Here is a 17,625-nt window from a genome sequence, read left to right as displayed (position 1 = left end):
ATAAAAATTAGGGGTGTAACGGTTCAAATTTCTCACGGTTTGGTTTGCACCATGGCTTTAAGGTGACTGGATTTGGCAGTAGTATTTATTTTTTAACATAGCAAGTACAGAACAATATCAAAACAAAGTAAGAATACTCAGTTTGGTAATTGGTATTGCTCTTATGAAAAATACCATGGTTTTACAATAGTATCCATAGTTTCAACAAGATATTTTCAGTTAAACCATAGTAACCACAAAATTAATCATAGTTCATACAGTCATGTTTACTTCAATATGACTATAGTAAAACCATGGTTACTATATGGATTGTACAGTATTACTGTAGTAAAACCATGGTAAATTGTATAAAAACCATTGTTCCTGCCAATAAAACCATGGTTACAGCAGTCATGGTTACTACAATATTACTATAATAAAACCATGGTTAATTTTTGTTAAGGTCCTTAGCTTAAAAAAAAAACTTTTTCCTCTACTTACTAAATCAACATTTTAACTTATTGCTGCATTATTATTATGCTACATGCATCAACAAAGCGCAATTCAAATAAACGTACATTCAACATTCGGAAGCTGTAAATCACTATAGAAGGAATAAACTTGCTATTAAAATGGATACTCATCAACGGAGTTGGGCAACATATCTTTGGCAATGAACCCAATTAATTTTCTCATAACTGTGCAGCCCAATTTGACAAACTACTGTGATGTAATAAAATTTATAGAGGTGAGCAGCTGTTAAACTCAAGTCCTCTCGACACCTTAACGTGAATTCGCATCTATACACACAGACACAGGCACTGAATCACAGTGGGAAAGGGGTCTCTAGGCCTGCAGCCACTAACACAAAGACTGGATAGTGACCCTGTTCTTAAGTATCTGCTTATTTAAATCCAAACAGCGACTTTTTTTTTTTTTTTTTTTGGCCAGGCAGTGTGTAAAAATCATCATTACAATTGCTCATTGCCAATGGTCATCGAAAAAACCCATATCAGTCGACCACTAACATAATAATGCAAACGGAGTAGTTTGTTGTGATATCTGGGTGTCTGATTTTGGATGACATCATGGAGTTTCGGAATAAAACAGATAAAACTCTCTCAGTTACAATTAACTGCCACTCCCCACACAAGAACGCATGCAAGACAGAACCACATCCTTCCCTGGCAACGTCTACACAACGCACACTACTGCAGCATATTTGTACATAAGAGCATGCTTGATTGACAGGTGAGGGTGTGGTGCCACTGACAGGTATGCAGTCAATGCACACAATGTGATTTCACAATTACATGTCCAGCACTGCACACATTACACAAACGCTATCAAGGGGTTTCACCCTTCCTGACCTCTATTAAAAAGCCCACATATGATGATTTTTTAATGTATTATCATTGGTACTAATAACTTTTAATTATATTCATACCAAAACAAAACAAAACAAACTAACTAAAAAGACATAAGATTTTCTGAAAATGTTTTGGGGCTTGCCCACAAAACTTCCCATCGCTAGTTGTTTTAAGTGTTGCTATGCGGTCGCTAGAATGTTACTTACTAGCCCAACTCAAAAGATCCCACCTACAAGTCTGTATGATATTCTTGTCCCTAGATATGGCTCAGATATCTTTTTTTTTTTTATTGTTTTCAAGGTGAAAATCATAAGTTTGTCCAATTAGAAAACTAACAGCTCACCAATCTTCAACAAGCTACACAATGTCAGGTATCATTAATGTCTCCAACACAAATGGTGCGGAACGAGATATGCACCGAAAGTATGAGCAATAGTTATAATGAATGCCTCAGCAGGCACAAAGACAAACTATTTAGTCGAGGAATAAATAAAATGAATGATTACCTCACACCTACTCACAAACATACACACACACTCCCTAAACACAAAACACATGTTGATGCAGAACTTGGCAAACAAACAGGCATTGGGGTTCTGCTTTTATCTAACGTTAATCCTGGACGTGCCTCTATAGAACCGCACAATGTGAACTTTTGTGGAACAGCGAAAAGTGTGACCGACTCTGGTGTGGTCCTTTTGAACCTTGATTTTCCTTTCCAAAAAGTACCATGGTGTTTAGGACGCAATGCCATGCTAATACCATGTTTTTGAGCATACACCATGGTAATGCCATGGTATACTTTGGAGCAGAATTTAAATATCATTGTATACGACTATAGCAGTTATACATCACAGTGCCATTGCAATGCCATCAATTTACTATGGTACTACCAAAGTACATTTAAGTGTTTGCTTGAGACACATCTAAAGCATCTTCCTAACACACAAACTCAAGTACACACCAGTGTTTGTGTGTTCAAGCGGAAACTACTGCATGAATACTTAAAGCAGTAATAACTGGTTTCCTGATTCTTTGCAAGATCAACATCTGCATCCATCTCCCATGCAACGTCTGATAGGATGATGGGATGGTGTAATGAAGGTGGCCTGTACATTTCAATGGAATTTAAGTTCAGCCAAGCTCCATTTACACCGAAAAAACGCATCGTTGCTGAAGCCGTTACATTTTTAACACCAGTTATCTTATATCGCTATCGTCTATCAACATGGCTTGCATATTTAAAGATATTGAGGGGGGACACTCACAGGCACAGCATAATAAATGGAAAAAGATATTTTTCCACATAGCACTTATGTAAAAACGTTACAGCTGTTTGATTGTATAAATACTGGCAAAATTACTTGTATATTAACAGTGTGCATATGAATTAAGCTCTAGCTAATTGATGATTTAATTAGGGATGCACCGATACCACTTTCTCTCTTCCGATCTGATTTCGATATCGGAAATCTCAGTATCGGCCGATACCGATCCCAAGCCAATACCAGTGTTGTTGTTTTTTTTTTGTTGGCAAAATCAGTTTAGAATATCTTTACATTATTGTGTGGAACTAATTGGGAGTACACTTTAATATGTAAAGAAACACAAACCTCTAACTACACATTATTTCAATATAAATGTATAGCTTATTAAGAAACACTTTATTATTAACTAGTATACTGGATAATGTAGCAGCAAAATTAACAGTAATTCCAGTCTTCAAGTCTTCAGTAGAAAAGAAACATCTTTGCCTCTTTTTTTTTCCTTTTATTTTTCTTCCCAAAAATGTTTCACCTTGCATCTGGACTTTAAAGGATTCAGATCTCTTTTTTGTTCAATTTAGTTGTAAGACATCAGTCCACTTTTCATTCACACAGTTATTTTTTTGGAACCCATTCAACTTAAATATTGTTATAAATTGTAAACAAATACTAATGATGACAATAATAATAATACAAATAAATTGTTATTAATATTATTATTATTATTATTATTATTGTTGACTTTTAATTTTAAATACAACAGTAATATATTTCAATCGTGCACTTTTTAAACCCTCACGCTTTTATTTTGACATTCTAAACTCTCCAGGAAGTCCTGTATGTGTCTGTTTGTAGGCAAGTTCACAGTAGTTTAATTCGCGCTTACTCAAATTCTGGTAAAATGCACCTCCGGTGCCGTTCTAAATTCATATTATAAGTGAACCGAACTATTGAGCATCTACATCTGAGATGCTGTTCTTGAGTAGCGCTCAAATATTGCGCACCGCTGTGAAGGCTAAAAATAGCCTTGAGTGCATCACCAGCCTGTGCGTGAGTTTGTGTCAACAGAGCAGTGCCATTCACTAACGCACTGGCACTGCGCATACTATATATTTACTTATTAAACACAGCCTTTTGTGATTCACAGAGCTATCGCATGTCTTCAAGTGGCTTTGAATAAAATGCACGAGTCATACTACTTTAATTGTGTTTTTATGGTTGTTTTATGTCATTTTTGGAGCTTGACAGTAACGAACATGACTAACACACAGTATCGGATTTGGATCGGGCTCGGACCGATACCCGAGCCGTCTAAAAGCTTCAGTATCGGAGCCGATCCCGTATCCAGGTATCAGATTGGTGTATCCCTAAATTTAATGTTAGTAATTTAGGTGTACCAACAATTATAAATCAAAGGAATTATATCTTACCACTATTGTGAGGTGAAAATGAGGATCTACTCTGACAGTGTCACTCAGTCACAGTCTGTAAATTCCTTAAAAAAAAAAAAAGAAAAACGCGAGAAGCACTCAAGCGCGTTTAGAATTTTCTAGCATAAAAAAAAATCTAATTTGGATTATTTATGAAAACTAGGAAACAAAATTGTCAATGTTGTGCTGTCACAGCAATCATTTGAAAAAAAATAATATGCAAGTATGATAAAGTTGTTTCCAATACTAAGATAACTGGGTTTTGTTAAACTTAACTTGTCTTAGTCCTGGAGCATTCCTTTAATGTCTACGCAAATTGTTCAAAAAACTATTGCTGAAATGAAATTAATGCAACAATGGTTTTACAAATGATTTACACAGGAATTCGTGTGTCATGAATAAGGCCCAACCCAATATATTTGATTCTCAGTATGATAAGAATTCATGTTTAGTCCTTCTGTGTGTTTAAACAAACTTTCCAATCTAAGCGCTTGACCCTGGAGCAACAGTAGCAACACAAAGTCAACAGAAGAGCGAGACGGGGTGAAAAGAGGAGGACAGGAAAAGAGAGAGAAGAAGATTGGGGGGAGGCCTTGTTTTGGACTCAATGTTCTCTTGGAGCTGCCCTGGTGGATGCCATGCTTATTTGTTGATTTATTTATAGCATTTCCTGTCTTTGTGAGACTCCCAGCAGTGTTCCTAACGGTTCGGGTTTCTCAGGCAGACTGCAGGCACGTTAACTCTCACAACGGCCTAGGACGGATCAATTTCAAAACTGCAAATGCCAACACAACTAAACACATGAATTCGCATATCACAAAAGCTTTGGGAAATGTTAGGAATACTACAATGCAGACATCTCCAGATCCGTTTCAAGGTTCTGGTGTAAAAGAGGACATTTATAGAAAGTTAGATTTTTGACTGACCAATCATTCCAGTTCAAACTTGAAAACATAATCAGAGAAAAACTTCTTACTGTAGAAGGAAAAGTGAAAACATGAATCATGTATGTGCATGTAGCCTACTGATGGAATGTAATTTCAATAAAAACACTTAAGAAATGCGAGAATTAGTATTTTCCTCTTAATATATTTTCTGTTTAGTGTATTTGTAATACATTAAGGCTGTGTTTAGTATTAATTAAAACTAGGACTGTGTAAAATTACACTGATTTTCCTTTGCATCACAATCTTCATCTGAACTCTCAGTATCGATTCTTAAATCCCAAGATCAATCTATTACTAAATGTGCAACTCTGTCTGAGATTAACCACTGGCTGGTAAATGTTCACATTTCACTCACCAGTGTTTAAGTAGCATATGTGAGTGGTGGTGGCATAGTGGGCTAAAGCACATAACTGGTAATCAGAAGGTTGCCGGTTCGATCCCCACAGCCACCACCATTGTGTCCTTGAGCAAGGCACTTAACTCCAGGTTGCTCCGGGGGGATTGTCCCTGTAATAAGTACACTGTAAGTAGCTTTGGATAAAAGCGTCTGCCAAATGCATAAATGTAAATGTAAATATTGCCGAAGTTCAGCATCCATTCACTGCGTGTTGAGAGTTGAAGTTTGATTTTACTCATTCGGTATAATGTGTGACAAAATCCATTTACTATCGAAGAATGTCTTTTTTAATATCCCGTCTGTTCTATACAGTTAATTTGTTGATCAAAAAGAAAAAAAAGTTACAATTTTATTCTAATCACAAGTAGCATGGATGAGGTAAAAGCAGCACTCATTTACAGATGCTCTTTACAGCCAGTTTTCTTAGAGACAGTACCGATTTTTAGCACGTGTTCTAGAAATCAATGTAAATACTTAAAACATAAAACAATATGTAACCAAATATAATATATGCAATATATCATATTTATTGATGTAATACATGGATTTGTACATTTTTAAAAGCTAAAATGTGACCAAAATTTTGAAAAATATAATTAGTAAAATTAATATTTTCATTATGAACCTGGATAGAATGCCCTGTGTAATTAACAGAATTAGCTGGAAGAGAATTTATTTCATATGTAAGCAAAAAAGGAAATTATAACAAAAATATACCCAAATAAATCTATATTGAATCCAATCAAATCGAAATCGAGAGCTTGTGAATCAGAATCGAATTGGGAAACCTGAATCAATACCTAGCCTTAATTAAAACTTTTGGGGGCCTGGGTAGCTCAGTGGTAAAGACACTGGCTATCACCACTGGAGTTCGTTAGTTCGAATCCCAGGGCGTGCTGAGTGACTCCAGCCAGGTCTCCCAAGCAACAAAATTGGCACGGTTGCTAGGGAGGTAGAGTCACACGGGGTAACCTCCTCGTGGTCGCCATAATGTGGTTCATTCTCGGTGGGGCGCGTGGCGAGTTGACCATGGTTGCCGCGGTGGATGGCGTGAAGCCTCGTGGCAACGCGCTCAACAAGCCACGTGATAAGATGCGCGGGTTGACAGTCTCAGACGCGGAGGCAGCTGAGATTCGTCCTCCGCCACCCGGATTGAGGCAAATCACTATGCCTCCATGAGGACTTAAAAGCACGTTGGGAATTGGGCATTCCAAATTGGGAGGAAAAAAACAACAACAAAAAAAACACACAAAACACTTTATGTTGTAGATCCTGAGACATTTCAGACCTTTATTTTAAAATAAATCGCTGTGTAAATACAGCTAATAACATGCCTCTGTGAGGACAGTCTTTTCTCTATATGCTGGCATGATTACTGAACGCATTTCTGCTGAAGTTGATTAATCAACGATCGATAAACTCAATCTATCAAATTATTAACGACGAATAATTGATTATTATTCATTAACATCACTATTTGGTATGCATGTTTAGTAATAGTGGATAAACATTCTGTTTTGAGTCCAGAATAACGAATTGTCTTGTTACAGTAAGTTTTATCCACAAAGGAAAGACTAGGGCTTTTGTAACTCGTCAGTCAACATCTATGAAGTCATTGTTTCGGTCATCAGACACCTGCAAAAATGACATCACAGATTCATAATGGCTCACGCCTTGGGCAGAGAAACTTTACTGTCACACTTACTGTAAATTTACCCACCATAAAGAGATAGACAGGCAATCACTGCTAAACCTTTAGTTGTAATATGCTACATTCTGTTTTCATGTGCTCCAGTTTTAAACAGGAAGCGGGGCTCAACTGCAGCTCTACGTGTGCACAAACTGAAGTATTTCTACTGGGACTTAATGTGGAAGTCCACTTGTAGCAAAGCAACTTTGAATCGAATGTCTATCTCTGTAAACAGAGGAAAGAGTGAAAGAATGCTGGAAAGGAGTGCCTGGTGCAGGGAGAGTCTACGCAGGAATTGAACCCAATTTTATTCAAAGCCAAAAAGAGAGAGATTTTAAGAATGCTAAAACGCGGATGTCAGGCCCAGAGAATGGCTGTCTAAACAAGTGAAGAGTGTTTGTATTTGGAGACTATTTTTTGTTTGTTTTTTTTAATCCCCTTTTCTCCCAATTTGGAATGCCCAATTCCTACTACTTAGTAGGTACTCGTGGTGGTGCAGAGGATAAGTCTCAAATGGCTCGCTGTGCATGACACCGCGGAGACTCACAGCATGTGGAGGCTCGTGCTACTCTCAGCGATCCAAGCACAACTTACCACGCGCCCCATTGAGAGTCAAAACCACTAATCGTGACCACGAGGAGGTTACCCCATGTGACTCTACCCTCCCTAGCAACCAGGCCAATTTGGTTGCTTTGGACTCCTGGCTGGAGTCACTCAGCACGCCCTGTATTCAAACTCGTGACTCCAGGAGTGGTAGTCAGCGTCAATACTCGCTGAGCTACCCAGGCCCAGAAAGAGCTAGTTCTAAAAGTGAAGACAGAAATGTAAAGATTGTTGATTATTTGCATCGATTCTCAAGGGCAAATGCCTCCGCCCTGAGAACACATCAGGTTAAGAGCCAGTTTAGTGGGTCAGGTAAGAGATTCAAGGCAACACTACTTACAAAATATAGGTTTAGAGCTCTAGATTTCTAAAAGGCTATGTAGATTTGTGCAGCCTGGAAGCAGAACGCAAAGTTGATGACTGAAAAATCAGATTTAGGGGCACAGATTTAGGTACAAAATGGGGCCAATCAGCCAGCTACTATGGTGAAGGTGTGGCTCGTGAACAATTAAGAATGACCAAAATAGAGGCTCAGACATTTACCAAGAAAAATCTGCCTGACTCAATTAAAATGTATGCATTAAACTAAAATTTTGCAATCGGACGTACAAATAGGACACATTTGCATTCAGAAACAGCTAAACAAGGCGGAATGGAACAAAACGCAGGGGTCTTAAAACATGTTTTTTAAAGGGGTCATGACATGAGGAATTAAATTTTCCTCGACCTTTTGACATATAAGAGGTCACTGTACTATAAAAACATACTAAACTTTTCAGAACTCAAAACGTCCTCCTCACTGCAAAGAGAGCATTTGTTGAAACCAAGCTGCCGAAACAATTCATTCTCAACTCATTGTGATGTCACACTGTGGTAGATATTTGCATCTGACCACCTACACTACAAGACATGAATGCCTACTTTACCTTTAATAATTTTTTGTAGCCCTCCCAGCAGCAAGATGCAAATAGAAAGAGCAGGTCAATCAAGACTGGAGAGCCAATCAGAACAGTGGCCGTTTACTGTCAAATCTTAAAGGAGAAGCAGCACCAAAATCGAGTGTTCCTGACAGAGGGTCAGAATGAGGATAGAAAGTGATCATATTTTACAAATATATGACTGTTTTTTGTGCAAAAACTTTACTAATATTAAGTGAAACTCAAGGAACATTAAAATAACAAAAAAGGCATGTCATGACCCCTTTAAAAGTTTACACAATTAGAAACGCAACACTCATGGCCCAAGACATTGAATAATATGCAGACGTGAGATACCCAAAGAACAGACTTGGATATTTATGCACGCCACAATATTCAACATTCACACAGTCATCTTGAAATTCTTGCACTGCAGAGCCCCATTCACCCTAGCAAACTGAATTCACACCTTTAAACGGTGCACAAACTTCCTGATTAAAAGCAATATGTGCTGAGCTTTATCATCACAGGATGTCACACAGGAAATGTTTCTTCAGCCCATATATGTACAATAAATCTCACTAAGCTTTGATATGCGACCAGAATGCATGATGCAGTGGACGACCTTTGAGCTACGAATTTATCAAAACAAAATACTGCACAAGTGATCAAACATTAAAGTCAAAATCATTTCAGTGATTAATGCCAGAGTCACTGAGAGGGCAGAACTCATGTTGCTCCAAACCACTATAACTTTATTACATCTGCAGTAAACCAGTGTAATGCACAGCTTCTTGTGACTTACTGCTTGGACACTCTTGGATGAGAGTTCTGGAGTTCTATTTTTGGGTTGGCTGATTCTGAACGGAGAGTTTTTTTTTTTTTTTTTTTAATTTCTTAATTTCTCTGAACCGCACCTCATCCTCACATTCCAATCTAAGCGACCAAAAAAAAAACCCACTTAAACAGCGTAGATCCATACATACGCAGAGATAAAATATGGTTCAGTCTTATCTCTGGGGATCTGGAGAATCTGAAGTGACACTCAAGACGGTTTGTATATCAACCATTTCAACTGTTTGTGGGAGAAAAATGTCTCAAAAATAGCTCACCAAACCAAGTGTGTTTAAAATTCCTACAACATCCTTCCAAACCAATTCAAAGTTCCTTGCTGTTCTTTGCTGAACAGAGTTTAGTTCCTTAAAATCAGTCTTTCTGGAACTATTACTAATACCTTGTTCTAACTATGTTCAACTTGAGTGTCCAAATTGTTCGGTCTTCACTGAAAGTAAATCAGTGCCAAATGAGACTCAAAGCTTGATCTTGGACCAATGAGATTTCACAATGGGCGGGGCTACCAAGTGTGACATGGCAAAAATGGAAACTAGCCGACAGTAAACATTTCTTGTCGCATGACGTCACTCTTGACGGTCATAGACAGTCGTGACTAAAACTCTGATTTACATAAACATGCAGTTTACTGCTTGAAGCTTTATCAGATTAGGATGTAGTGCCAACAAGTTTTCCCAGTCAGTACTTTTACATGCATTTTAAAAGTTTGATTTCAGTCAGACAAACATTAATTTGTCTTTTTAAAAATGTGCAAGCAAAATGGACAATATGGACGTTTTCACACCTGGCTCATTTGGAGCATTTTTTTCGGAACATGGTGTGTTTTCTCCCTTAGTTCGGTTCGTTTAGGCATTTATAAACACGTCAATCGCACTCGGATCCGCACCAAAACAATCAGTCCGAGACCATCTAGATGAGGTTGTCTCGGACCGATTGCAAACGAACCCTGGAATGGTTCGCTTGTGGTGAGAATGCAATCCGACCCAAAGGACCAACGAACCAAACAATATCCCTATAAAAACTATGAACATACCTGATGGATCTTTGGAGAAGAAATTTGTAGGTCAGCACTTCACTGTAATTCATCATCAAAATGCGTATATATAGCCTTTTGGCGACTACTGTATATTAGATATACACGTAATTGCATGTTTAAAACAGAAGCTGTTTTATCAATCCTGAGGTCATTTTAGTATGATTGCTCCTCTTGGATAGTGGCAAAACACAGGTAGGACGGCATCAGCAACTTTTTGACAGATTTAAAAAAAAAAAAACAAAAAAAACATTCTGTGGCTTCTCTCCGCGCACGCGTGAGAGCCAGCTCTATAGTTGTGAGAACTGGCAATTTTTAATGCAGAAATAATACAAAAGCAACTAATGACGGATTAAAAATAGCCACAACGCAAATTTTACATTGCATATAATTTGTGTCAGATAAAGTGTATTTGCTGCGCAACTGGAACGCGCATTCTGTACCATGGGATGACGTTTTGCATAAGCGTGACAAACAACACTCTAAAAAATGTTTGGTTGACAACATTTTTGCAGGTATATCATTTTAACTGGTATTTCAATGGATGCGCAAAATCCCGGAACAGCGCACAACCATTCTGACCAATAAGGAGATTGCTTGCTTACATGTGACTTTTATTACACTGTTTTGGTCCGTTTTGAAATGCTGCCCTGTGAAAGTGAACCAAGACAAAAATGAATGAGCTATAGGTCGGAAAACACCCTATAACAAATTAAATATCGAAACAAATCATATCGAAATCTGAATTTAATCAAATCAAGAGCTTGTAAATTGGAATCAAATAAAACCAGGTACCATGTATCAATCCCCAGCCCTAATGTATTTATTTATTGAACCACAACTGGCCTCATCGTTGTGCACCATATGCTCCGATAGACAGAGATGATGTGCATCATGTTTTTAACACTTCCTCAGCTGACGTTCTTCCTTCAAATATTCGGTTGCGCATAGTGTCATCAAACTTAGATAGACAGATTAAAACTGTAGCTCGACTATGCAAAAACCACTGTAGATCGATTATAATGGTGCAATGTAAACATAATGACTGAGTTTCTCATGTCAGCAGTTGTACAGGCACTATTGAAATGGCACAAAGCCCAAATGCTGCTTGAGATTCCCTGCTAGTTGGTGATGGTCTTTCCCATTTCACAGATTACTGGCAGCCTAATTTCCCCAGCATTGTCTTTTTTTAGTGCAGTACTTGTTCTGCATGCTATAGTTTTGGTGGTGGAACTGCACCTCACAAGCGCTGACTCATGTTTGTGAGCCAGACTCTCCCTCAAGGCTGCTTTCAGTGGCCTTGTCTTTCACTGAAGAAAGTCAGTCAGCTCGGATTAAACTGAGGCCTCACCGGGACACTGGAAATCCAGTCTGCCAACACGGTTGTCTGACACGGAGCCAAAGTCACGGCTCTGGACAATAAACAGAAGCACTTGAAGCAAGCCGTTCAATATCAGATAGAGTATGTTATTCTGTCACCAAGTATGCACCCATTTCTACAACCAATTTATATCAACATTAACTTTAAGATTGGTTTGAAATACCCCTGATACATCTCTCTGTGGGTTTCAGAGTTCTCGGAAACATTGACTAAATTAATGAAGTGGTTTCTCATATAGCGCACACAGATCAGAAAATTAACCAGAGAAGAAAGGCAGGCCAATGCTGAGAAAAGCACATCAGAACTGATGAAACCACAGTGATCTTTCAGTTTGACAAAAATCGCACTTAACATAGTTCCATGAATACTGAATCTAAACTCAGTTCTGGAACTACAAAATATTCCAACCTGACCTGCATTCTTGACACTGGCTCAAAGGGCAACCACAACTAACCCATCGTGTCAGTGGATCAGAGATCGGATCTTTCCTGCCTGAAGGGATCAGACATTGGGCCTGTTCTGACAGTCTTTATTTCAGGGATTCACCCAACTCTTGTGCACATTACTGATGTCCAACAGGCAGCTGAATAATTCTTTTGAACTGATTCAGTCAAATCAACTACAAGTGGGGTAACATGTTGTTAATGCAACATTTGATGCAACCGGAGGCAAAACACTGCAATAAACAGCAGTACTTAAAGGAATAGTTCATCCAAAAATGAAAATTCCCTCTTTTAAATCACCCTCAAGCCATCCCAGATGTGTATGACTTTTTTACTTCTGCAGAACACAAACAAAGATTTTCAGAAGAATATCTCAGCTCTGTAGATCCATACAATGCAAGTGAATGGTGGCCTGAACTTTGAAGGTCCAAAAACACACAAAGGCAGCATAAAAGTAATCCATACAACTCCAGTGGTTTAATCCAAGTCTTCAGAAGTGATATGATAGGTGTGGGCGAGAAAGTTAACAATATTCAAGTCTTTTTTTTTTTTTTTTTTTTGGCTAAACCTCCACTTTGCATAGAGTTCTTCTACTGTCTTTTTGGCAATATACATTCTTCGTGCATATCGCTACCATGTTCTCTTGGGCTTTCTTTTATCCCTCCCTTTTTTCTTTCTCCTCCCTGACCAGTAGGTGGCGATATGCAAAAAGAATGTGAATCGCCCAAAAAAAAAAGAGAAAAACTCTGAAGACATGGATTAAACCACTGGAGTCGTATGGATTACTTTTTGGAGCTTTAAAGTTCTGGACTCTGTGGACTTGCAGGGTCTTTATGGAAGAAAGCAGAAGAAAGTTGTGAGAGAATCTGAATTTTTGGGTAAACTATCCCTTTAACTAAAAAAGTTTTGTACTACAAAAAAATGCCACAAAAGGGATTTCTGAAAACACATGAGCCATGAATCGGCTACATTTATGTTTTTTAACCAGTTCATTGAAACAGTCCAAATAAACCGATTTGCCAAAATGTATTGGACTTCCCAATGCTAGTGCACATCATTGGGGAACACGGGACATTTGTAGCTCTGTGGATCTACATACCACACATTCTCCAGTGGAAAATGGGCAACAATAGCCCTCTGAACTCCCACTCGACAGAGAGAGAAAGAGAGAGAGAGATTGCCCAACTTCTCTCAGCCCACATGAGGATGGAATGTGTCTCTTTAGCACTTACATAAACTCTCTCTCTCTCTCTGTGTCCCTCTCTCAGCTAATATTTACTGTGGAATGCACTAACCCATTTACTAACGTGTTTGTTCCTCCGCCATTAGGGCTTCTGCGTTCAATCTACTGAGAGCTAAGAAACGTCAACGACGAGTTTGTGACAACTAAGTAGTCATGTGTACATGTCCACAACATTTTATCGCTCAGTCTTGTTTAACTTGAGTCAATCAAGTTAAACAAGATTTTTACATTTTCTGAAGTAAATTTGAGTGATGGATGCCAGTGCAATCATGATGCTAGGCTGTTGTAGATGTGTCAGGTCATTGCTATGCAGTTGCTTAGGTGTTTGGAGCAGTATTAATCTGTTGCTATGCAGTTCCTCACAGTCCATAGTAAAAAATAATCACTAGTCTCTATGATATTTTTGTCCCTAGAAATGATTCAGGTCTCTCATTTTACAATATAAATCTTTGGCTATGTTTGGAATGGAATATTAGCGCACTGCTTACTGAGCAGTATATAATGTGTACTGCAGTACATACTTTCTTAATAGTATGTGAAACAACACACTTTGTCATGATTTGTTTTTAATTATGCAAGGAAACATTTCAAACAGTTGTCAAACACTAGGCATCATCTTTGGCAAATTTAGTAGGTCCTTCTGGGAAATCTATACAAGCATCCAGACTGCATACTGTAGAAATAGTAAGTAGTATAGGTTTGGGGTGCATAATATGATCGGCGGTCGACATATTATTAGCCTATAACTGGGAAAATGAAAATATTCTCAATAGTGGAATCAGCTATATTTTCACAGATAATTAGTTACGGTTTATTTTCTGCTTGCGGCTTCAGCATGCATTGACATCGCATAAATATGAAGAATGTCCATGCGTACTCGAGCCAATGACAAAATTTGCATCATGAGCACTGTGCAAAAGACGTACCGGGACAAGGAAAACTGAATATACCTTGGCTTTAACAATGTGCCAATTTCCACATTCTGTTTACGTTTTATGTATAAAAACGAAAACTGAAACTACCTGCTAATTAACTCAAAACTACTCTTCTTATTATTTATTTTATATTTGATTTTATCTCCTTTTCTCCCAATTTGGAATGCCCAATTCCAAATACCTAGGTCCTTGTGGTGGTGCGGTTACCTCAATCTGGGTGGCGGAGGACAAGTCTCAGTTGTCTCTGCTTCTGAGACCGTCAAACCGAGCATCTTATCACGTGGCTCGTTGTGCATGACACCGCAGAGACTTACAGCATGTGGAGGCTCATGCTACTCTCTGCGATCCACGCACAACTTACCACGCGCCCCATTGAGAGCGAGAACCCCTAATCGCGACCTCAAGGAGGTTACCCCATGTGACTCTACCCTCCCTAGCAACCGTGCCAATTTGGTTGCTTAGGAGACCTGGCTGGAGTCACTAAGCACACCATGGATTCGAACTTGCGACTCCAGGGGTGGCAGTCAGCATCAATACTCACTGAGCTACCCAGTTTCATCACCTAGAAAATATTAGCACAACAAGTCGCCCAGTTTGAGGTATCATTCATGTCTATAGCACAAAAGGTGCAGGATGAGTTTTTATTTTAATACTTCAAATCCCAAACCCTACATATGAGCAAAAGTTAAAATGATGCTTGCCTTAGCAAACACCACTAATTAGGGTGTTTTTAGCTATGCATGACACTTAATGTGCTGTCTCATCATTAAAAAGAGCTCAAGGGGTGAAAGTGAGAGAGAGAGAGAGAGAGAGAGAGAAAATGAAGCCAAACAGGTCAGTCCAGTCAGCCCTGTCTTCTGGTTTTGTCACTCTTAACTGCCTCTTCCTGTGTCTCCTATAATGTTCTCTTGCCCTTATAAGGCAACACACGCACACTTCAGCATGATACAACAGGCCTCCGCCCCCTATCCCCCCTACAATGCATTCACAAAAGCATACATTATGCACCTGATCAAAGACATCACACCCTTTTCCCGTCTCACAGTCCTGATTGCCACCCAAAACGGTTATACGGCTTAGGAGCTTTAAAAAAAAAAAATTCCTTTCTATTTCAAAAGTATGCATTCTTTAATGTTTGTTTGTCCATTGGTTGAAGGAATGTGAAATATGAGCCCACCCCCCACAGCAAGGAAGCTTCCAATGAGGCAGCAAAAAACGAGATAGCAAATAGGCGCCAGGTGCGGAGGGAGATGGTGGTGGAGGGGGTACAAAAACTGCTGTTCACAAACTTCAGCTGAACTTCCTCTTCCTGTTAGAGCACATTAGTAAACGATAGTCTGTATGGAACAACACGACAAGAGTGTGTGATATGAGAGTGTTTTGGTAGAGAGTCGGTTGGACTGTGCAGTCATTTTAGTACAACTGTTTGTTCCATTGTGTAACTACTATCTGAAGTCACACACACACTTCCCCCAAACCCCCACATCCTTTCAGACATTCCAGAGCTAACTGAGTCACTGTCCCACTCCTAAATCCATCACACACACCTCATCTTTGACCAACAATAGCCAAGTCAAGTACAAGTCAAGTTAGCTAGGGTAGTTGACACGAAATACTTGAAGTTACGGTGTGACATGCTAAACTCCATCTGAAACGTTTTAAACAGCACTCTGCCAATTCCTTTATAATAATTATGAATGCAGCTTTTATGACCTCATATTAAAGTTGAAGTGTGTAACTTTTTCGATGTTAAAATACTTTCTCATATCTCAGCTTATTATGCAGACAACAATAAGCAAGCCATTTGTAGGTTGATTTCCTCAAACTGTACATATTGTGTCTCATTGGCATGATTAAAATGTCTGGTTTGAGTGGCCTGGCACAGCAACAATGGCTCGACCAGTGGCGTGAGTTGGGGCGGGACTATCTGTTTGTTCGATCAATTGAAGTTGGGGATGTGTTTGAAAATAATGTTTATTTTTGCTATTCCATTTGGGTGACGCTAGGGGCGAAGAAATTATACACTGAAACACTGATTCCACTGTAAATGTAAAAAGGCGTTTAAAAAAAGTGAAAATGAAATAAATGGTGGAAAATGGTTAAAATATCAATTTTCCCTTATACAATCACATCAATCTTAAAATCTAAAAAAATCTGATAAAATCTTAATGTTGATTAAAAAGACAAATGTTCAATTCATCAACTACTTGAAAATATTTATCAAGTGTTTATCAAGAAAAAGATCATAAGATCACACACACACACACACACACACACAATGACACTGTCATCTTTCACAATAGGTGTGGCAAGAGGGTTTTGTGCTATAAATTACCCAACTGTGTGAGGTAATGCCATCTCTCTCTCTAAATGAAGAGATACATTTGTGGCAGAGGTAAACCGGAGTGAGTCCATCTTTCCAGTCAGTGAAGTGGCTTTGCCCACATCTGTTTGTACACACTTCAGTCAGTTGTGCAAGTGTGTGTATGTGTGTGTGTGAGAAAGAGATGTGGTGGTCTGAGTCACAGACATCAAGACCTCTGCAACAAAGTAAAAAATGGGATTATCTCGATATTATATATATTGTTTTTATTATATTATATATATATTTTTTTTTTTGTTGTTTTTGAAATTTCACAATCTTTGATGCCAATTTAAATCTCACAGCAAAAATGAATATGCAGTTGAACATTTCCTTGGTTAAAAGTTAAATATTTGTGGGGCCTGGGTAGCTCAGCGAGTAAAGACGTTGACTATCACCCCTGGAGTCCTGAGTTCGAATCCAGGGTGTGCTGAGTGACTCCAGCCAGGTCTCCTAAGCAACCAAATTGGCCCGGTTGCTAGAGAGGGTAGAGTCACATGGGGTAACCTCCTCGTGGTCGCTATAATGTGGTTCTCGCTCTCGGTGGGGCGTGTGGCGTGTTGTGCGTAGATGCAGCGGAGAATAACGTGACTGACGGTCTCAGATGTGGAGGAAACTGAGATTCATCCTCCGCCACCCGGATTGAGGCGAGTCACTGTGCCACCACGAGGACTTAGAGCGCATTGGGAATTGGGCAATCCAAATTGGGGAGAAAGACAGAGATTTTTTTTTTAATATTAATATAAATGTCAAATGAAATAGCATGTAGTATTTCTCA

The 17,625-nt window shown here is 38.8% G+C and overlaps 1 protein-coding gene across 4 annotated transcripts in view; it reads right to left on the bottom strand.

Annotated features, from left to right (window-relative positions):
• Positions 1 to 17,625, bottom strand: part of LOC127421867 (alpha-actinin-4) — a 56,803-nt gene that overhangs the window by 23,696 nt on the left and 15,482 nt on the right. The window lies entirely within an intron of this gene.

Source organism: Myxocyprinus asiaticus, chromosome 31 (genome assembly GCF_019703515.2).
Source record: "Myxocyprinus asiaticus isolate MX2 ecotype Aquarium Trade chromosome 31, UBuf_Myxa_2, whole genome shotgun sequence".
Taxonomy (NCBI): Eukaryota; Metazoa; Chordata; class Actinopteri; order Cypriniformes; family Catostomidae; genus Myxocyprinus; species Myxocyprinus asiaticus.
This window is presented reverse-complemented; position numbering and strand designations above follow the sequence as displayed.